Here is a 23229-nt window from a genome sequence, read left to right as displayed (position 1 = left end):
GAGTTTACTTTTGGCAGCCTCCATATACCTCTTTTAGGTCAGTTGTCCTTTAACAGCTGCTAGTTATAGTCCTGCAATTAAGGGCTAGAGGGATGTCTTCAAACTTTATTTTTAAAAGTCTCCCCAGTTGAATGAGGGATAAGAATGCCATAGCCCAAAGTTTAATGTGTATCACAAATACTTATTGCACACAAATATTTTCCAACACGTTCAATGTACAGGATCTTCTCAAAAAATTAGCATATTGTGATAAAGTTCATTATTTTTTGAAATGTACTGATAAACATTAGACTTTCATATATTTTAGATTCAAATACACACAACTGAAGTAGTTCAAGCCTTTTATTGTTTTAATATTGATGATTTTGGCATACAGCTCATGAAAACCCCAAATTCCTATCTCAAAAAATTAGCATATTTCATCCGACCAATAAAAGAAAAGTGTTTTTAAAACAAAAAAAGTCAACCATCAAATAATTATGTTCAGTTATGCACTCAATACTTGGTCGGGAATCCTTTTGCAGAAATGACTGCTTCAATGCGGCGTGGCATGGAGGCAATCAGCCTGTGGCACTGCTCAGGTGTTATGGAGGCCCAGGATGCTTCGATAGCGGCCTTAAAGAGACTCCGTAACAAAAATTGCATCCTGTTTTTTATCATCCTACAAGTTCCAAAAGCTATTCTAATGTGTTCTGGCTTACTGCAGCACTTTGTACTATCACAGTCTCTGTAATAAATCAATGTATCTTTCCCTTGTCAGACTTGTCAGCCTGTGTCTGGAAGGCTGCCAAGTTCTTCAGTGTTGTGGTTCTGCTATGAACTCCCCCCTCAGGGGGGAAAGAAACACACAAATGATCTCTTGAGATTCAAAAGGAAGGCTGTATACAGCCTGCTTGTGTATGGATGTATTTTCTATGTGTGGACATGCTGTACATCAACCTACTTCCTGTTTTGGTGGCCATTTTGTTTGTTTATAAACAAACTTTTTAAAACAGTTTTTAACCACTTTTAATGCGGCGGGGAGCGGTGAAATTGTGACAGAGGGGAATAGGAGATGTCCCCTAACGCACTGGTATGTTTACTTTTGTGCGATTTTAACAATACAGATTCTCTTTAAGCTCATCCAGAGTGTTGGGTCTTGCGTCTCTCAACTCTCTCTTCACAATATCCCACAGATTCTCTATGGGGTTCAGGTCAGGAGAGTTGGCAGGCCAATTAAACATAGTAATACCATGGTCAGTAAACCATTTACCAGTGGTTTTGGCACTGTGAGCAGGTGCCAGGTCGTGCTGAAAAATGAAATCTTCATCTCCATAAAGCTTTTCAGCAGATGGAAGCATGAAGTGCTCCAAAATCTCCTGATAGCTAGCTGCATTGACCCTGCCCTTGATAAAACACAGTGGACCAACACCAGCAGCTGACATGGCACCTCAGACCATCACTGACTGTGGGTACTTGACACTGGACTTCAGGCATTTTGGCATTTCCCTCTTCCCAGTTTTCCTCCAGACTCTGGCACCTTGATTTCCGAATGACATGTTAAAGTTGCTTTCATCCGAAAAAGTACTTTGGACCACTGATCAACAGTCCATTGCTGCTTCTCTGTAGCCCAGGTCAGGTGCTTCTGCTGCTGTTTCTGGTTCAAAAGTGGGTTCATGCTTCCATCTGCTGAAAAGCTTTATGGAGATGAAGATTTCATTTTTCAGCACGACCTGGCACCTGCTTACAGTGCCAAAATCACTGGTAAATGGTTTACTGACCATGGTATTACTGTGCTCAATTGGCCTGCCAACTTTCTTGACCTGAACCCCATAGAGAATCTGTGGGATATTGTGAGGAGAAAGTTGAGAAACGCAAGACCCAACACTCTGGATGAGTTTAAGGCCGCTATTGAAGCATCCTGGGCCTCCATAACACCTGAGCAGTGCCACAGGCTGATTGCCTCCATGCCACGCCGCATTGAAGCAGTCATTTCTGCAAAAGGATTCCCGACCAAGTATTGAGTGCATAACTGAACATAATTATTTGAAGGTTGACTTTTTTTGTTTTAAAAACACTTTTCTTTTATTGGTCGGATGAAATATGCTAATTTTTTGAGATAAGAAATTTGGGTTTTCATGAGCTGTATGCCAAAATCATCAATATTAAAACAATAAAAGGCTTGAACTACTTCAGTTGTGTGTATTTGAATCTAAAATATATGAAAGTCTAATGTTTATCAGTACATTACAGAAAATAATGAACTTTATCACAATATGCTAATTTTTTGAGAAGATCCTGTATGTGATTATTTACAATGAAAGCAAAAGCAAGAAGTTTTAAATCAGGGTAATACCCATTTATTGGCTAACTAAAAAGAATAAGAATAAGCAAGCTTTCGGCCTTACAGCCTTCGTCGGGCTTAAAGAGAATCTGTACTCTAATATTCTTACAATAAAAAGCATACCATTCTATTCATTATTTTCTCCTGTGCCCCTCTGTGCTGTTTCTGCCACTCTCTGCTGCAATCCTGGCTTGTAATTAACAGTTTTAGGCAGTGTTTACAAACAAACTAACCAGCTTCTAATAGGCTCAGCTAAGCATAGTGTGTGAGTCATTCAGAGTGTGCAGGGGGCCTGCAGAGGGTGTGTATCGCTTCTACCAATCACAAGCAGCCCTGCACATTCCACACAATCAAGCCTTAGCCCGACAAACAGGACAGAGGAAAGATACATTGATTTATTACAGAGACAGTGCAGTGCAGTTAGGAAAGACTGCAGTAAGCCAGAGCAGATTAGAACAGGCATAGGAACTTATAGGATAGAAGAACTAAGGCTGAAAATTTGTTACAGAGTCTCTTTAAATCCTGTTTGCTTGCAGGCTGATGGTACAGACAGCTATATACACGCAACATCAAAAGAGGATACATAGATTTTTTCAAGCATAAATACATCTATGAAAAAAATCTATGTATCCTCTTTTGATGTTGCATGTATATAGCTGTCTGTACCATCAGCCTGCTTGCTTATTCTTTTTAGTTAGCCAGTAAATGGTATCATCCTGATTTAAAACGTCTTGCATTTACTGATGGCTAACACAGTACAATACCCTACTACTACTATTTACAATGACAATCATAGAAAAAGCACTAGTTCCTCAGAAGACTGATTTAAATGGTATTTAGTATGGAAACACCACAATGCATGTCACTCAGGACTGCTTCTTTCTCTGTCTGTAGCCTCATCTGCTAGTTTATGGATAGTTCTCCAGCCCAAGTTTCCCTAGATTATGATGAAGTAGTAGTCCAATAATTACTAAATATACATATATATACTTACATCAGCTGTCCTAAGTCACTTTCCCTTCAGTGTTGCAGAGCACTGATTTGTGTACAGCGCGACAGTCACCATGGGAACAGCTCCGCCCTCTCCCCAAGCTGTCCAGTGTCACTACACCGCTTGTCTAGCGTGTATTGAGTTGTATTAGCACTCTGTGTGTAATAATAGCATATAGCCGAAGTTCCTAGCATCCAAGAATTCACTACGCTACGAGTTACAGCAGCCTTACACGACAGACTAGCATAACATTGCGCGTCTTTGATTTAAAAGCTTTTCGTCCACAGTAGGCTCCCGTATAACGCGTGACTGTCATGCAGCAAACCCGGAAGCGGTACTTTGTGTTTATGACATGTTGAAGAAAGCGGCTTCGCTGCTTGTCTATCGTTGACATTTGGGGATCGCGGGTAGATTTGTGTGCTGAGGTGAGTGACCGCAGCGCTTCAGGTCTCTGTCACATGATCACTGCATGATTGACAGGTTAGGGATGCCTGCCATTTCTTTACGGAGGTACTCTACTTATATAAAGCATTTTGTGTGCTCCTTGGACATGTTATAGGTTAAGATGTATGTCTGTAGCATGTGCAGCAAAATTACAGTTAAGGTGACTATATACACATATAGCTAGCAAACTAAAAATGTAATAATTGAGAAGGATTTCAAATCAAACAGCAGAGCTCGAGAGCGTGTAGTAGGTTCTGGGCTAAGCAGTGGTTACTCGCAGATGTAGAACATGCAAGGGAACTGTGCTAAGTGCTGCACCATTTCTCCTAAACTGAACACTAGGGCCCCATTACAGAGCAGTGCTTTTCGGCGCTGCTAGACTTGGGCGCAGCCGGCGCCACCATAGACTATAAAGGGAATCACAACTGAGCAGCGCTCAGTGAGTAACGTCGGCGCCGAGGTTGCTTAAAAAAAACAATAATTCAGCCTCCAGCAATCGCTGGAAACCGAATTATATCATTCCCCCACTATCCATGGCGGCCTAGAGGGGGAATAGTAATTAATACGGCCCGAACTTGTGTAGAAGCAGGATCAGCCATATACCGGCTGTATCCTGCACCCAAGTCTACTGGCGCCGATTTCAAATGTATGCCCCCATTAGGCCTCTTGCACACTACATGCAATTCCGATTAAAAATCGTAGCAGCATGCAGTATGTTTTTTACTCAGAGTCGGATCAGATAAAAAATCGGAATCGCATGTAGTGTGCAAGAGGCCTTACTGCGGTGCAGTGTAAACGGCCACTTTGTAAATCGGCTTACTGCACTGCAATGTACCACCTATGCGACACTTACAGTGCCGTGGGGTCATTGTGGCATATATACGGTTGCAGTTTGTTAGCTCACTGCACGCATTGAGTTGCCGGTAAATGCACGCATTGACAGTAGAAGTGAAGCATATTTTTGACTTTATGCCTCACTAGGCCCAACGCAACAGGAGCATTACCTGTGGCACCACTGTGTTGTATTACTGCTGCCAAAGGTAATGGAATACAGCGTCCCACTGTAAACCTAACCTTCGGCTAGGTTTATAGTGATAGTCGGGTTGCATACCCTGTAATAGCAGGAACTCATTCCAAAGGGAAATTGAACCGCACACTATCCAAGTATTGCGTTCAGGGGCGTAGCAATAGGGGTTGCAGAGGTAGCGGCCGCATCGGGGCCCTTGGGCTAGAGGGGCCCCGAAGGGCCCTCCCTCAACTACAGTATTAGCTCTCTATTAGTCCTGTGCTCATAATAATCACTTCTATAGATACTTTGAATAGTGCTAATCATTAACAAACTGTTTCCCATCCCCTTTTTGCACCTCTGACACTGTAGTTGCCATTGGCAGGTTTTTGGTGCGCTGTATCAATTGTTATGTATAGAGTGCTTGGGGGGGCCCCATTGTAAAACTTGCATCGGGGCCCACAGCTCCTTAGCTACGCCACTGATTGCGTTGCATACAATGAAGCATAGCGTAAATTAAAGAGTAACTGTCAGGCTGCAAAAGCTAATTTAAACCTCTATTCTCCTGTGTTAAACAGTTTAGAAGGAAGCCTAAAAGGCAATACTGAAGTTAAAAATCTCTCTTACTTTTGATGTGTGCTGAACAGCAAGGCTGTTATTCCCAAGCTCTTAAAGGGACACTTAAGCCAGGAAAAAAAAATGAGTTTTACTCACCTGGGGCTTCTACCAGCCCCCTGCAGCAGTCCTGTGCCCTCGCAGCCACTCACTCATCCTCTGGTCCCCCGCTGCCAGCTAGTTTCGTTTTTCCGACAGGCCCGTCAGGACTGGCCATGCGTAGCTGGCAGCGGGGGACCAGAGGATGAGTGAGTGGCTGCGAGGGCACAGGAGTGCTGCAGGGGGCTGGTAGAAGCCCCAGGTGAGTAAAACTCATTTTTTTTTCTGGCTTAAGGTTCACTTTAAAAGTACGAGAGGCCGCATAACATACTGCAAAGCATTTTGGGGCTACTTCTCCCCACCTTGGGTCCTCCCCTCGGCTTCTAGTGAGAAGTTACAGGCTCATGTTACAGCAGCTTGTAATGCAGCCCAGCTCACAGCACTGAAAAATCACAGGGCAGAGTATACTGCATGAGTCCGCTATTGTTCCTAGCCACATGGTTAATTAATATTCACTGCACAGTAGTGTTGTCCATTACGATTTTTTTTGTGAGTGGAATCATCAGGAAGCAGGGAGGACATGATGACACAATTGGCTTCATAGGAGACAGACAAACATGGAACCTGCCATAAGCTGTCAGGAGCATCATTCTCTGCAAATACTATATAAAAATTCTGTGAAATCCAAACGTGGACAGTGAAATGCATATGTAATGTAAGTACAGCCAATATTTAGCTACTGATATATGTGTTTTTTTTTCTCTGAGACCTTATACCAGGGCTGCCCAATAGGTCAATCGCGATCTACCGGTAGATCGCGACCGCCTTCTTGGTAGATCGCGGCCGAGAGGCCGCGTCTCGTAAAAGTTTGTTGCGGCCAGCAGCTCATTGTGTTTAGCTGCTGGCCAATAAGGATGCAGTCGAGGAGAGAGGGAGGAGAGAGGCGGCGCGCCCTCTACGTCATGGCTGGTGGCGGCGACAGGCAGCCTGCAACGTGCGTGCTTGTAACGTGCCCGGCGCCGCCGCCAGCCATGACGTAGCGGCTGCGCCGCCTCTCTCTTCGCCGCCGCTTCTCTCCTGCATCCCATTGGCCTGCCAGAGTCTCTCCTCGCCGCCTCTTCTCCTCTGCCTGCCTGCTAACCTACGCTGCAAGTACATATACCTGGAGGGCCCATATACCTGGCTAACCTAAACTAAGGGCCCATATACCTGGCTAACCTACACTGGGGGCCCATATACCTGGCTAACCTACACTGGGGGCCCATATACCTGGCTAACCTACACTGGGGGCCCATATACCTGGCTAACCTACACTGGGGGCCCATATACCTGGCTAACCTACACTGGGGGCCCATATACCTGGCTAACCTACACTGGGGGCCCATATACCTGGCTAACCTACACTGGGGACCCATATACCTGGCTAACCTACACTGGGGGCCCATATACCTGGCTAACCTACACTGGGGGCCCATATACCTGGCTAGCCTACACTGGGGGCCCATATACCTGGCTAACCTACACTGGGGGCCCATATACCTGGCTAACCTACACTGGGGGCCCATATACCTGGCTAACCTACACTGGGGGCCCATATACCTTGCTAACCTACACTGGGGGCCCATATACCTGGCTAACCTACACTGGGGGCCCATATACCTGGCTAACCTATACTAAGGGCACGTAACCTATGCTGCTGGTACATATACCTGGCTAACCTACGCGGGGGGGGGGGGGGGGGGGGGCGTGCTTAGCATTTAAACCGTTGGTAGATCTCCTGGCTTCGGCAAATTTTAAAGTAGCTTGCGAGCCGAAAAAGTGTGGGCACCCCTGCCTTATACCTAACAGCTCCTCTTTAAAAGTATGCTTCACTGTACTGTTAATGCAGAGAAAATGCATGAATTGTGTTGGGGTACCGCACTCTAACCGAATGCGTAGCAACGACCGCACTGTAAACGTTTCATTGCTTTTCTATTGCAATGTGACAGTGCATTTCATTGCTTTTCTATTGCAATGTGACAGTGCAACGTTACAGTGCAGCCGTTACACTGCAGCACAATGCCCCACTGTGAACCTAGCCCAAATGAATAATGTGGAGGTTACTGTTCTGCAAGAAGTAATTTTACTGAGCACAAGACTCTGTAGAAGGTGTATCAATATTTCAGTGTTTGTGAGACATGTGGCACTTGCCTAATTTAGTGCACCCATAAGGAAACCTTGGGGAAATTCCATTAAAGTGATTGGAAGGACAGCACTCTCTCGACCTGCTAGGTTTAAAGAGACTCTGTAACAAATTTTTCAGCCTTAGTTCTTCTATCCTATAAGTTCCTATGCCTGTTCTAATCTGCTCTGGCTTACTGCAGTCTTTCCTAACTGCACTGTCTCTGTAATAAATCAATGTATCTTTCCTCTGTCCTGTTTGTCGGGCTAAGGCTTGATTGTGCGGAATGTGCAGGGCTGCTTGTGATTGGTAGAAGCGATACACACCCTCTGCAGGCCCCCTGCACACTCTGAATGACTCACACACTATGCTTAGCTGAGCCTATTAGAAGCTGGTTAGTTTGTTTGTAAACACTGCCTAAAACTGTTAATTACAAGCCAGGATTGCAGCAGAGAGTGGCAGAAACAGCACAGAGGGGCACAGGAGAAAATAATGAATAGAATGGTATGCTTTTTATTGTAAGAATATTAGAGTACAGATTCTCTTTAAGATAGGTTGTAGTTAACTATGCCACTACACTATTTGGCCAATCACAAAATTTGTGCTGTAGAGAGTGTTATGGAGAACTGTTCTCTATGAGGTTTCATGCTAGGTCCCCTAATCCAGACTAAGGGCTCAACCCCACTAGAAGCCTTTTCTAAGTGCTCAGACTAGTAGAAACACAAAAACACACAGGGACGCCTGGAGCCCAATATCTTGTATTATCGTCACACAGATGGTCTAGGCTTAAAGTGAACCTCCGGACTAAAAATCGACTCAGCAGCACTGAAAAGGCCTGGTGCTTCTTTAACAGTTTCACAGCATCAGAACTTTGTTTCTCTTATCCAAGCCTCATTTTTAGCTGCACAGAAGAAAACTGCCCGGGCATTTTCCCCCTGATGCTGTGCAAAGCATGATGGTATTTCTGATGTTGTTGCTCTCGTTCTGCTGTTTTGGTGCAATTTTTTTTTTTTTTTTTAACATTTTGAATTTGACATTTGAAGCCTAGCGCATGCAGCTGGGAGGGGTGATCAGGACACAGGACATTTGGAACTGTGTCTCCTGCTCCTTGTCACCTCCTTTCAACCAAAAAGATGGCTGCCCCCATGACAAAGATGGCAGCCCCCATGAATCACAAACATTTGCCTGTTCTTTTAAAACAGGGTGGGTAAAAATTATATTACCTATCTATTCTAATTAACATAACTAATGTAACTTAATGTTAGTATGTTTGTTTAGGCTGAAGTTCCCCTTTAAAGGATACCAGAACCGAAAGGTTCTGGTAAAAATGATAGCTGCAGTGTGTGGAGGGTTAAAAGTACATACCATCCGCTCCTCCTGCCCCCTCCGTCTGCCGCCGTTAGTGTAATATACATCCCGGTGTCCGGTGACATGCTTGACCCTTGACCCGGACATACTGCGCCCTGTGTGCGCAGTATGTCCTCCCCTCTTCACTTTTGACCGGCGCATAGCGAGCTGCTCAGAAGCACGCTGATCCCTCTGCCTCCTCTGGGCTGCGTGTGCGCTCCACTACACCAAGCGCCACATGCTTATCATAGCTATATTGAGATAAAGCAGGAATCATAGCCATATTGAGATGAAGCAGGAAGTTTAAAGCGCAGTCACAATAGCAGCAAAAAAAAAAAAAGTCTTTGTGTCATGTCTGAGCACTCAGTATGGTGGTTGCCTCTCCACTGCCCATGCTAAGTAAGCACTAGGCCAGGGCACAGGAGCAGCTGACCGGTTGTGAATTCACCACCCTCAGCCTCCTGTTTGAAAATGGTTTAAAGGTGCGCAATATCTGATTGGGCTTGGCTATTTTCGTTGGAGCCCGAGCGGAGAGCCGCTATTGTGCATATATGCAGCGGCTCTTGTAAATATTATTGTGTGAGACTGCTCTAGAACCAGCTGCCTGAGGAGGACAGGGGAAGCCTCATTAGGATCCAGAGGCTTCCTCCTGCCAAGGTAAGTAACACCCCAGGGGCACTTTTTTTCTTACAGGTTTACTTTAAAGTATTCGAGGCAGAGCATCAACACAGAAGTCAGGCAACTGACACTTATCAAATGATAACTGTTTCTGTAAAAGCTGAAATTGCCTCTAAAATGCTTTTATGGCATCAATTCACTAAGCAGTTTAGACTAGTCTACTGATGGTTTTTAGTCTACTGATGGTTTTGTGTAAATCAGTTGCATCAAAAGGGAATTCACTAATAATTACCAAATGTTTTAGACCTTGTCTAAACACTCTGTAATTAGGTCGGTAAAGCAGGGGAAATGATCAAAAGATGCAATTCACAAACGAGTAGCTATGACTGACAGAAATCAGCTGGTCTAATCTCTGTCAGAAAAAGTGGGCGTGGTTACATCTTGTTTGCCTTTGTGAATTGCATCTCTTGATCATTTCCCCTCCTTTACCGACCTACTTACTGAATGTTTTAGGCCAGGTCTAAAAACCGGTCTAAAACATTACACCAAACCATCAGTAGACTAAATACCATTAGTAGACTAGTCTAAACTGCTTAGTGAATTGAGGCCTTTGTGTCTTGATTTAAAGCGGAATTGTAAATTCCTTAAAAAAAAAAACAGTTTCACTTACCTGGGGCTTCCCCAAGCTCCCAGCAGCCATCCTGTCCCGCACCGGTCCTGCCCTAGCCACCGTTCTCCTGCATCAGCTACTTTCAATGCCGCATCTTCTGTGAAAAAAAAACCTAATCCCCCCTCCTCCCCTCTGCCTCTGCACCTGCACGCCCCAGGCTACGCGAACCAGGATGCTTTTGCGGGCTGGAACGCGAAGAAAGCTTTGCGTAGCCTGGGGCGTGCAGTTGCCATTGACTTGCAAGTTGGGGGTAACAAAAGTAGCTGGCGGTGGGAGAACGGAGGCTCGGGCAGGACCGGTGCGGGACAGGACGGCTGCTGAGTGCTTGGGGAAGCCCCAGGTAAGTGAAACAGTTTTTTTTAAAAAGGAATTTACAGTTCCGCTTTAAGAACCTGTCATTTCTAAAATGTATTGGGCCTATATACAGTATGTGTAACTGTAATAGGAATAGTAGTTATATCAAAATCCTCACAGAATGAGTATGTAAGCTTCTTGCCTTTTTAAGCTTTGTTTTTCCACTAAACAGAGAGAATATTTGCATAGTTTATGGTCCGATTCACAATGGCGTCTGTTTGACGTCTAGCGCCGGCCTTGACACTCGCTGTCAAATCACAGCCCATTCAAGTTAAATGGGCAGCAACCCTGGAATCATCATGTTGCTTCCAGGGTTGCTTACTGCCGCATCTCTGTGTCCCCTGTGGGGGTGAAAGCTGCCGAAAGATGTCAAATGCTTTTCTGTATGCGTCTGTCATCGGGAAATCTGTGGTGTGACGCCTAGTAGCGGCGGTAGTATTAATTAACCCGACGGGAAAACGCCGATTCCCGACGAGAAAAAGCTCACGGGTGCGTCGTACCGCAATGCATCGGAACGTAGCTGTGAAAGGTAGAATGAAAGTCTATGGACTTTCATTTTACCTTGGTTAATGCAAAGTATAGACTTTGTGTTAAAACGCTGAAAAAGGGCTCTGGTGTGAAAGAGCTCAGGTCCCAGCAACTGCTGTATTTATAATCTCTGAAATCAGTTTTCAGCTCATTGGCCTCGATTCATAAAGCATTCCCGCATGCGGAAATGCTGAAAACGGCTCACTTTACATAGCAAAATCTGTATTCATAAAGGCTTTTTCCACATGAAAAGCCGACATTCGCGAGCAGAGTGATAAATCACCGCCTTGCGCGGTGATTATCTTAACAAAAGTAACAAATGTCAATTCATAAAGATTAGAGGAAGCGGTATGCATACGGGGATTACCGCTACCTCTGATGTGGCGAGAAGCATGCGGTATACATTGCAGTGAATGGGACAGACCTCCCAAGCAGCAGCAGAGAGAACACCGCACGGAGGGACTCGGCCAGCTTCTCCTGTTTCCGCATGCGTAGGACAGCCTAACGCCAGCCTACAGCGGAATATCTCCGCACTCCTATCACAACTAGAAACATTTTTATGAATGACCACCCAGAAGGCTGAAATACCGACAGCAGTGTTTCCCCGCTCGAATTTACCTTACCTACAGCACTTTTATGAATCGAGGCCAATGTTTGGCAGTGCACAGATCATCGACAGGTTTGATGAAAGTGAAAAATCTGTGTATGGTCACCTAAAGTCTTATGTTTTTAGCTGTACATTTAGTACTTTCATGATTCTTTCATCATTTTATGCATGCAGCCAATACAGACACACATCTGTCTGCTGTTTTCCTTCATTACGTTTTTTCTGAATGTACAGGTAAGCTGCATTGTACAGTGTTAAATGTCTTAATATGTTGTGTTCAATGTAAGCGTGTTATGTATTCCATTCACAAAATTAATCAGTGTGTCCTGTCGCTTGCATTTTTTTTTATTATTTATGTCCAGTACATCCATTGATGTTAATAATTGCTTGGTAATAAGTACCGTAAGTAAAACAGACTATACAGGCTTAAAGGACCAGTGTCACGAATGGTTATTTTTAAGTGCTGTTGTAATAAGATTAGAGGCAACCAGCATTTATTTTTTATAATATGCAGCATGAGTAATAAAAACTTACATTATTCATTCAATCCCCCCACTGTATTGACGACGGCATCGTGGGACAAACTAACCTGGATAGGGGTGTAGAAGCGGCAGTTTCAAAGTAGGTAAACTGCTCTGCCCTGATCGGCGCTCCACACGAGCGTTGACACAGCCGCTCGTACACTCAGCGGGAGCGCCTGTCATATTGACAGGTGACATCACTGCATTAGACACTTGAAGCCTGAAGAGGGGACCTTCTGAATCCCGTCTGCGCAGGCACTGCTGTGGGCACCGATTGAGGCAGAGACTCGCGCACATGCGCAGTGATCGGCTTAGACTGCCCCTGTTCACAAGTCTCTTAGCCTCAATAGGTGCCCACAACAGTGCCTGCGCAGATGGGACTCTGAAGGTCCCCTCCGCAGGCTTCCAGTGTCTAATGCGGTGACGTCACCTGTCGACCAGGAGGAGGGCCATGTTCCATTAGTTGTTGCCTACAACCCATCTCTGGAGGTTTTTTAAGAAGGATTGTAAAATAACTAACCCATTTTATATATAGAGTGATGCTGGGTACACACTATGAGATTTTATGGTCGACTTACTGTCAGATCGATTATTTCCAACATGTCCGATTTGCTTTCTGATTGATTTCCGATTAAAGTTAACGGAAATCGATCGCAAAATGCTCGGAAAGCGATCGGAAAGCAAATCGGACATGTTGGCAGTAAATCGCCCTTAAAAATCTCAGTGTGTACCCAGCATGAGAGAGAAATTCCATTAACCTCCTCTCTCTCTCTTACGCAATCTTAAACAGCTTATTGTCAGGAGCTCTTTTAAAAGGACAACTGTAGTGAGGGTGATATGGAGGCTGCCATATTTATTTCCTTTTAAGCAATACCAGCTACCTGGCTATCCTGCTGATCCTCTGCCTCTAATAGTTTTAGCCCAAGACCCTGAACAAGCAACCAGAAGATCAGGCGTTACTGACATTAATGTCAGGTTTGACAAGATTAGCTCCATGCTTGTTCTGGTGCGATTCAGACATCGCACTGCAGCCAAATATATCAGCTTGGCTGGCAGGAAACTGGTATTGCTTAAAGGGAATGTCCAGGCTATCTAAAAAAAGATCTACTTACCCGTGGCTTCCTCCAGTTCCTTGCAGCGAACATGTCCCACGCCGCAGCGCCGCTCCCAGCCGCTGGCTCCCGGTCCCTGCCGCTGCAGAGGCTGACCTCGTCAGGCTGTCCTCTACTGTGCCTGCACGAGCGCCGCTGTCAATCAATTCCACATTATCCGGAGTTTAATGCTATGGGTGTGATCCCACTTGAGCAATGTGATTTTATATAAATCCCCCATAGCATTGCATTAGCAAGAGCTTTTTCAGATCGCGAGCACTCAGAAAAGGCTGCTAGTGGGTTTGAGCCCTAAGAGTTAGCTTATAAATGGCCTCATCCTGAATCAAACATTCCTGCTTTAACTGATGGCTAACTTTATACAATACAGTACTATGAGCATCCGTAGTGTGGCATTTGATGCCTACTTTTTTCTGGAAAGCAATGCTTAAATGTGTCTGTAGAGGTCAGGGGAGAACTGCTGTTCAATCTTGTTCTTGTCCGTGGAAGAAGTACCGGTATATGAACATGGTGAATGGTCTGCCCTTGGAATAAGTTAGAACATTTCTGTGATTCAGGGCTGGTTCACACCAAGAGCTCTTTTGAGTGCTTTTAAACATCAACACCAGAGCGATGTGATTTTTTTTTTTCCCCACAAACGCAGGTCCTGCAGCATTTTGGAGGCGATTACACGTCAATGTAAAGTATAGGGAATCTTCACTGAATAAAATGATTTTCGAGTGTTTTTTGACAAAAGCTGTTCAGTTCCAGGTCAAAGTGTACTGCCTATTTTGCTGCAAGAACTACAAAATCGCTAAACGCAAATGCTCCAAAATAGTTAGTAGGCCCGAAAGATAAATCGAATTTAAACCGAAATCGCGATCACCAAGATCACAATTTCGGAATCGTCAAAGTGACAGTTTCTGTGATGACGTCATTTCCACATAGGGAAGTTTTGAAGAAGCGGCTTCAAACTTATCCCAAGTTCAGGCTCATGCGGCCAGCAGCATCGGCAGTGTTGGGCATACCTTCCGACACGAGTCCAACGCTGTCCGTCCTCTCTTGCCGTCTTCCGGCTCTTGTGCTTGACATACTTTCTGGTTCCTGTATGTCACATGACATACAGGAAGTATGCCATGCATTACAGCCTGCAGGAGGCGAAGTGGATAGACAGGCATCACTGGACTAGTGCTGGAAGGTATGTCCAGCACTGCCACAGCTTGGGGGACAGAGGAGACACACAGGGGGCACAGAGAGTCAAAAGGGGCACAGACACAAAGGGGGCAAGAGAGAGACCCAGAGGGGACACAAAGTGGGCACAAAGAGAGACACGGAGGGTGCACAAAGAGAGATGGGGACTAAGGCACACAGTGGAGGGGAAAAATGCTTGATTTGAAGGAAATCATGAATCGAATCGAAATCGTGACTTCGGATAGAAATCGCTCAATTCATTTTTTTCCTGAAATCGTTCAGGCCTAATAGTTAGGCTTAATTAGAAAATCGCTGGGCCGGAATCTCTACTGCAAATTGCTACAAAAAGTGCTAAGCATTTGCGATTATGCGTAGTGATTTTAAGTGTGAACTAGTTCTAAGATTAGCAATTCTTAGGGCTAATTCACATGGGCAGAATAGTTAAGGATTTTCGTTACAAGCCTCGTTAATACTGTGGAGCACTTTTTGCCGCATATAATAATGGTGTTCATCAATGATATAGTCTTGATTGTATAATCTTACCATGTCTATGTAATATGAGTCACTACAAAAAGTAATTTACTTAGTTGACCCTTCTATTACATAGATTTGGTAAGGAAATATAGTAGAAAAAGACCGCTCAACCTCTGATACCTTGTGCAAGGTGCTGGAAACCAGACAGCAGAACAGGAACACAGGGAGGAAGTCCGCACACTCGCTGGTATATTCCAAGGGTTTTTATTTCAATCCAAATCGCACATACAGAAATTGGCTGACATGTTTCGGAAAGAATCCTTACTCATAGCCTCAAACACTGACATCTTGGTGGAACATATATACTACCAGGACCGCCCTGAAAGGCGTGTACTCGTCTGGCATGGGAAAAAACCTTTAATTCAAATTTAAAGGCACAGACCTAATGTATAGACAACATGTCCACCATAGAATTGTACATAAAATAACAAAGTACAATAACACAATAAAATGTTACAAAAATACAAAAATACAAAAATGCAAAATGGTTAAAAAGATATCAGTATACAAAGTTAATATCCCACCTGGCATTTAAGCCATTAGGTTCCCTAGTACCCATCTGCAGGATCCAAAAGGCCTCTCTTGTTCGTAATTTTTTGTAAACATCACCTCGTCTAAACGAGACCGTGACCCTCTCAATCCCTTGAAAAGTAAAGCCCCTCATAATACCATCATGTTTCTCCCTAAAGTGTCTCGCCACATTGCTAATATTTTCCGTCTTCCAAGAAGCCCCATTAAAATGTTCAGAAATCCTTTGCCTTAAAGAAAACCTGTACTGAAAATAAAAGTCAAAATAGGCATACACAAGTCATACTTACCTTCCATGTAGTCTACTCCTCAGTGTCTTTCTCCTGTCCTGCGTCCTATTTGTTCACTATGATCAAGGGAATTTTCCGTCCTCCATTTTGAAAATAGCCATTACCCATAACAGCTTTCTGGTCAGCACACAGTTAAACTGTAACATCGCCCACTTGAGCCATAGGGAAACATGGACTATCCCTGGTACATCAGTTTTCCTCTCAGCTGTAACTGACAGCAACTGATATTTTACTGACAGCAACTGATATATTTCAGATCTGACAAAATATTGTCAGAACTGGATGGGATTATTGTCAGAAGAAAATGGAGCGCTTCTGAGAGGAACTGATGGCAAGGTAACTATGCAATGTTCATTTGAAGTTACCTCGTGTGTTTATTTTAAATATTTTTACTCAGTACAGGTTCTCTTTAAACAACGTGTAGTGCAACCCACATACTGTAGGCTGCAAACTGTACACGTAACTACATAAATAACGGATTTCGTGTTACAGTTTATAAACTGTCGTAGGGGGAAAGTCTTGTGATTAGAAACGGACGAGACAGTACGGGAGGAATGGTGGTGAATGCAAAAATTACAGGTGGAGAAGCCACACCTGTACGACCCAACAGTGGATAACCATGTGGGCCGCACTGGGGCAATGTGGGACTGAAAAAGACTGGGAGAAAGGGTGGATCCCAAAGATGGAGCCTTTTTATAGGCAAACCTACAGCCTGACTGAAGCACCTGATGCAGCTTGTCATCCGCATATAGCACAGGAATATATTTCTTAATAACTCCTATGACCTTGTTATATTGCTGGCTATATGTGGTTATAAAATTGACAGAACTAGCATTGTAATCTTGTGCCAATACACCAATAGATTTATCTCTCAAAAGTTGATCTCTGTCCCTAGAGACAGCAATTTTCTGAGCCCTATCTAAATCTGAATCGGGATAGATTTGGTAAGATTGTAAGATCAAGATTGTATAATTGGCATTTTAACAGACAAGGCTCCAGGGTATGATATACACAATGTTTATTTAAATAAATGTGCAGATAAATAAACACACCAGTGACAATAAAGTAAAAATATCACTGACAGGCAAAATAGGCAGCCAGCATTCCTAACAATATTTCCCTTACTAGTTTTCTGCGTGGTGGTCATAGCGTTTGTGCAGTGCTAATACAAGCCTTGAGAAGCATTCAGTCTTTAGTGAAGTACTGTCATACAATGATTTTCGGTTGTGTCGTGACTGCAATTTTGTGAAGCCAAATAATTGGCAAGCGTCAATACATATGCTCTCATTTGGTTCTGTGTGGCCTCTTTTTTGAAAAACAACTACTGAACAACTATACAGTTTACCCATCCATACGAATGATCACTTAGTATCTGACCACTGATAAGGTTTTGATAATTATTTTGCTTGACATCCTGCATATGTACATTACACTGTAATTTTGATTTAACACCTGGTTATCCACCCAAATCTGGCAGCTCAAATTTTATAAAAGATTTTATTTTAATTTGTTACCATGAACTGGATGCAATGCTATCAGCATTCACCATTTCAAAAGGTGCCCAGTTTGCTTGGAGTAAAGCTGGCCATACCCTTTTTTTGTACCAACAGATTTGATCACTCTGGTCACATCTGCCAGATATTTATGATACATTCGATTCACGGCAAAAAAGATTGAAAATACGATCGGACCAGATGGTAAATTTTAATTGGTTTGACACTTTGGGGAATCGGCAGTAGATTGACAGCCCATAGCAGGTTGATAGATTTTCAATAGATTTCGTGGTGAAATCTATTGAAATGCTGTGTGCAGTGTATGGGGGGATTAAATCCTTCTCTAATACTATTTAGATCAGAGAGGATTCTGTCTGTTTGCCACATTTGGTGACAATCTAAATGTGTGTGTCCACCTTAAGATAGAAAATTGCTTGGGCCAATAAACCAAGTGCACATTAAAGCAAACTTGAAGTGAGATTCCTGGTTTGATACTGGCCAGAGTAGAGGGAAGACTCTGAATACTATAGAGGCTTCCCATTCCTTGCTCTGTCCCGTTGTTCCTGTGCTGTCCCTGATTACAGTTATTCAAACCTGGTAGGTCTTCGGTACCTCTGTAACGTCTCACGTCCCTGTGAAGACAAGTGCAATTGTACTGCATATGCGTGTGTCGCACAAATGTGCTTATCTTCGCAACTACTCAGGGACTGTGTGACGTACCTCCAGAGTAGGATACCGTTGAGCTGAGAGCAGCAACCCTTGCAACTAGTCAACTGTTCACCCTGGAGTTGAGACCGGGATTCCCAGTAGACAAGGGGCAGGAGTGCTCGCGACACTGATGGCGTGGCGCCGAAACGCGTGACCAGGTTAGCGACGTGGCACTCCCGCCGACCAAGTCGGGTGGTGCAATGACTTGGTGATCCACGGAACCTGTAAGTGAGGCAAGCAGAGACGTTAATTCCACAGGCAAAGGTCGGCAACAAGGCAGGTCTTTGGACAGGCAGAGGGTCGGCAACAGCACAGATTCTCAGACAAAGCAGTGGTCGGCAACAGAGCGGGTAGTCGTACGGAGCAATGGTCGGCAACGGAGCGGGCAGTCAGACAAGCCAGGATCAGCATCCAAGAGGGTAACAGGCAAGTTCACACACAGGAGTACACACAACAAGCTGCAATACTACAGCACTGGTCGCTTGCACTCTCCAGACTGAAATAGGCCGTTTGGCGCGAATGGCGTAACGCGTCACGCACGCACGTGCACACGCAAGCGCGCCCGCGAGCATGCGCAAACGCGCACGCAACCCGGAAATGCACATAACAGACTCCTAATCACGCGCTACGTCGACAGACTTCGCCGCCAACGCTTGTGCCGCGCAACGCGCATAGACACTAAACGCCAGACCCCCATTCCTGGGACCCCGACGACCCCTGCCAGGATGTCTGCCGGCATTCGTGTGTACGAGCCGCCTCGTCTGGACAGGTAACTGACCGTGACAGACTGACTACTACATGTGTGGGGTTTGAGCCGCAGGGGGCCCATGGTAAATTTGCTGTAGCCGACAGATTGGTTGCTGTTGCTCACAATAAATCAGCCTGTAACACTAGCAAGCCAGTAATTATATAGGCAGTTAAAAAATTAAGTGAGTGCATATTTAGACTTTGGTTTGAGTCCAGATTTGAAATTTTTGGCTGTACCCACCATGTCTTTGTGAGTCACAGAAAAAGTGAGTAGATAATTTCTACATGGGGGAAGAGGAGGTGTGGGAAGGCTTTGCTAGTGACACTCTTGGTGCTTTATTTGCATTTCAAGGCACACTTAACCAGCATAACTACTGCAGCATTCAGCAGCTACATTCCATCCCATCTGGTTTCCATTAAGTGGGACCATCATTTTGTTTTTCAACAGGGCAATGACCACAAACATGCCTGCAGGCTATCTAAGGACTATCAGACCAAACTGAAGAGTGATGGAGTATTGTGTCAGATGACCTGACCTCCACCGTTATCTGACCTAAACCTAACTGAGATGGTTTGGGATGAGTTGGACCACAGAGTGGATGCAAAGCAACCAACAAGTACTCAGCACCTCTGGGAACTCCTTCAAGTCTGTTGGAAAACCATTCCATATGACCTCATGAAGCTGTTTGAAAGAATGCAATGAGTGTGCACAGTTGTCATCAAGGCAAGATTTAGTTGCTATGAATAATTTAAACTTTTAAAAGCTGTTCTTATTTTTTTATTAGTATTGTTTAGTATGCGTGTGATATGTGTTCCTTCATGGGTTTGAGGATTTCAATATTTATCTCCCATGTTGTAATGTTAGATATGTGTATGTATCAAGGTTCTCTTAACGTTCGCTGTGATTGAATGGGGCATTGTGTCACACAACGTTATTGTACTGCAATCAGAATGCGGTAATGCGGCAAATTCACATTGGCATGTTAGTAGTGTTTGCCGCGGAATCCATTGCAATAACACGAGGCATGCAGTGCATTACCGGACAATGGGCTTTATTCACTAAACTGTGATAACTTAAGTATCACACCTTATCAAAGATATCACACATTATCTTATGAAAAGTTATCACACCTTATGAAAAGATATCACACCTTATCAAAGATATCACACCTTATTAAAGATAAAACGTCTTATCAGAGTAGCATAGCGAGCACTACGAACCCGCAGGGGCCCAGGGCAGGACGAGTGCCATTGCCAATTAGCAGGCATAAGTTCGTAGCACTCGCTATGCTACTCTGATAAGGTGTGATTATCTTTTCATAAGGTGTGATCTTTGATAAGGTGTGATATTTGAGTTATCACGGTTTAGTGAATCAAGCTCAATGTGCATGTTTACAGTTGCAGTGACAGTCACGCGACAGGCAGCCTATTAGGCCAATCAAACTGTGGGGATCACTTCCTTTAACCACTTCCCAACTGAGGGGTTTTACCCCTTGACCACCAGAGCAATTTTCACCTTTCAGCGCTCCTTCCATTCATTCGTCTATAATTTTATCATTACTTATCGCAATGAAATGAACTATATCTTGTTTTTTTCGCCACCAATTAGGCTTTCTTTAGGTGGGACATTATGCCAAGAATAATTTTATTCTAAATGTGTTTTAATGGGAAAATAGGAAAAAATGTGGGAAAAAATTTATTATTTTTCAGTTTTCGCCCTTTATAGTTTTTAAATAATGCATGCTACTGTAATTAAAACCCATTAAATGTATATGCCTATTCATCCCGGTTATAAAACCGTTTAAATTATGTCCCTATCACAATGTTTGCCGCCAATATTTTAGTTGGAAATAAAGGTGCATTTTTTTCAGTTTTGCGTCCATCCCTAATTATAAGCCAATAGTTTATAAAGTAACAGTGTTATACCCTCTTGACATAAATATTTAAAAAGTTCAGTCCCTAAGGTAACTATTTATGTTTTTTTTTTTATTGTAAATTTTTTATTTTTTTTTTAATTACAAAAAAAAAAAATTGGGGAGTGTGGGAGGTAAGGAGTTAATTTTTTGTGTAAAACAAGTTTATTTGTGTTTAGAAAATGGTTAGGGTGTAGTTTTACTATTTGGCCACAAGATGGCAACATTACAAATTTGTTTCATGCTACCTGCAAGCGTCCTTCCGGACTCTTGCAGGAAGTAGAAAGAGGCTGGGACTTTGTTATTTTTTCACAATGATCGCGCTGCTCAGCCGAGCGGCAGCAGGTCATTGCGGGGCTTAGATCAACGAACGGGAATGGATTTTCCCGTTCGTTGATCTCTGGGCGAGCGGGCGGCGGCGTGTTTACTAGCGGCGGGCGGCGTGTTTACGAGCGGGAACGCGGACAGCGGCGGGAGTGCGCAAAGTACGGATTTCTCCGTCCCTGGGGGTGAAAGGATGGAAAAAGGGGCGGAGAAATCCGTACGCGCGGGGGTAAAGTGGTTAAAGTTACTGGACCCGAAGGGGTCCAGGGCAGGATGAATGGAGCGCCCACTATTGGCTAATAGCAGGCATAAGCTACTATTTTGCCATGATGCTGTAAGATGGAGATTTTTCTTCGTTAGTTTTCACTTTCAATGCCTAATCGCGAAATTGCCCAGACATCCTGATCGACAGTCTGGTGTAGCCCGGTGTTGACCCCACACTTTGCGCATGGGTCAAGAGTTTCCTCTCAGACAGGACACAACAGGTCAAGCTCAGTAACTGCTCCTCCAGCATAAGAACTACCAATACAGGGGCACCTCAAGGGCGTGTACTGTCCCCGCTTCTATTCTCCATATACACCCATAGCTGTACCTTGACCTTAACAAAGTCGATGGATATCAAATTTGCTGATGACACAATGGTCATCGGTCTTGTCGGCAGTAACGGCGAGCGTAAATATAGTAGTGAAATAGAAAGAATCTGCAATTGGTGCAAGAACAACAACCTACTCAACACAGCAAAGACTGTTGAGCTGATTGTTGATATCAGGAAGACCCCCCCCCCCCCTCTTTCCAGCAGTCAACATAGGCGAGACCGAAGTCTCTAGAGTATCATCTGTCCGGTTCCTTTGGACTACCTTATCCACTGACCTAAGATGGGGGCAAAACACCATCAAAATTCAGAAGAAGGCACAGCAGAGGCTATTTTTTTTTTTTTGCGCCAAAAATGTTGTATGCCTCGGGAGCTGCTGACCAGCTTTTACACTGCCACTAAGGAGTCTATACTTTGCTCCTCAGTCATCATTTGGTATGCTGGGGCAACGGCTAGCGACAGACTTAAACTGCAAAGAATCATCAGTGACGCAGAAAAGCCCCCTACCACCTCTTGATCTCCTCCACACTGCTAGGATGAGGAAGAGGGCCACCAGGATTTCCTGTGTCCCCTCCCACCCCGGCAGCTGCTTCTTTGAGCTTCTCCCATCTGATCAGCACTACCAAACTAACCCATCCAAAATCACCAGGCGCAGGAACTCCTTCTTTCCCCAGGCAGTTCTACTGCTCAATACCACCACCCCCTGACTCTTACCTCCTAGTCTGTACTCGGCACACTTGCCCTCAGGTGTTTGTCTTCTGTTTCTCTTCTGTAAATCTGACATACACTATTGCAAAGAAGTCACTGTATTGTTAATACTGTTATTATGTGAAACTGTAAAACTGTTGCCATAACATGTATAACTGTATTGTTAACACTGTTAGTATGGGAAACTGTAGCCGTAACTATAACTTGTATAACTGTTAAGGTTGAGTACTTTTGCCAACACCACCACAAGCAATTCCAATTACGGCATCACTGTACTTAGCGGATAGACCTTTCCTGATTCTTCTTGAAATTTTTGGAACTGTTTGATTGTCTATATGAAGCATAATCAGATGTAGTGAAAATTTCCCTCTCCGCATCAGTTCCTGTGACTTCTCCTTGTATTTGCAAATTTAAAGGGAATGTTAAAGACAACCTGAAGTGAGAGGGATATGGAGGCTGACATATTTATCATCTTTTTCATCATACCAGTTACCCAGAAGTCCTGCTGCTTCCGCCTTTAATACTTTCAGCCATAAACCCTGAACAAGCATTCAGATATTCTCTGGTAAAAAAATCTAACAAGATTAATCATATACTTGTTTCAGGTGGGTGATTCAGACACTATTACAGCTGAAGAGAAAAGCACGGCTGTCAGGCAGCTGGTTATTTTTCAGGTTGGGTGCACGCATGGCTGTGCATGAAAGGTTGCGTTTTCTATCATGTGCGTTTTTGTGTTTGTAGTGTGTTTTTAGTGTGTTTTATGTGCATTTGCGTTTTTTCCCGCATATGCGGTTTGCGTGCGTTTTTCTATTGCATTTTATGCAAATCACTAGGAAGGCAACAGGAAGCAGAAATGCATCAGAAAACAATAAAAAAAACCCCATAAAAA

At 44.0% G+C, this 23229-nt stretch overlaps 2 protein-coding genes across 7 annotated transcripts in view; one reads left to right on the top strand and one right to left on the bottom strand.

Moving 5' to 3' along the window:
* The window catches only part of AK9 (adenylate kinase 9), a 178397-nt gene extending 174792 nt beyond the window's left edge, over nucleotides 1-3605 (bottom strand). For all 3 annotated transcript variants that reach the window (XM_068231284.1, XM_068231285.1, XM_068231286.1), the window contains exon 1: nucleotides 3318-3605. The gene's annotated coding sequence lies outside the window, so the exon portion shown is untranslated. The remainder of the gene's footprint in view (nucleotides 1-3317) is intronic.
* The window catches only part of FIG4 (FIG4 phosphoinositide 5-phosphatase), a 576719-nt gene that overhangs the window by 22342 nt on the left and 531148 nt on the right, over nucleotides 1-23229 (top strand). The window contains exons 1-2 of one of the 4 annotated variants that reach the window (XM_068231288.1): nucleotides 3433-3739; nucleotides 19252-19527. The exons of 1 other annotated variant lie outside the window; for it this stretch is intronic. The gene's annotated coding sequence lies outside the window, so the exon portion shown is untranslated. Of the gene's footprint in view, nucleotides 1-3432; nucleotides 3740-16171; nucleotides 16192-19251; nucleotides 19528-23229 lie in introns of those variants that run through there. 2 more of the 4 variants (XM_068231287.1, XM_068231290.1) reach the window with 2 other exon arrangements.

The sequence above is a fragment of the Hyperolius riggenbachi genome, chromosome 4 (genome assembly GCF_040937935.1).
Source record: "Hyperolius riggenbachi isolate aHypRig1 chromosome 4, aHypRig1.pri, whole genome shotgun sequence".
Classification (NCBI taxonomy): Eukaryota; Metazoa; Chordata; class Amphibia; order Anura; family Hyperoliidae; genus Hyperolius; species Hyperolius riggenbachi.
This window is presented reverse-complemented; position numbering and strand designations above follow the sequence as displayed.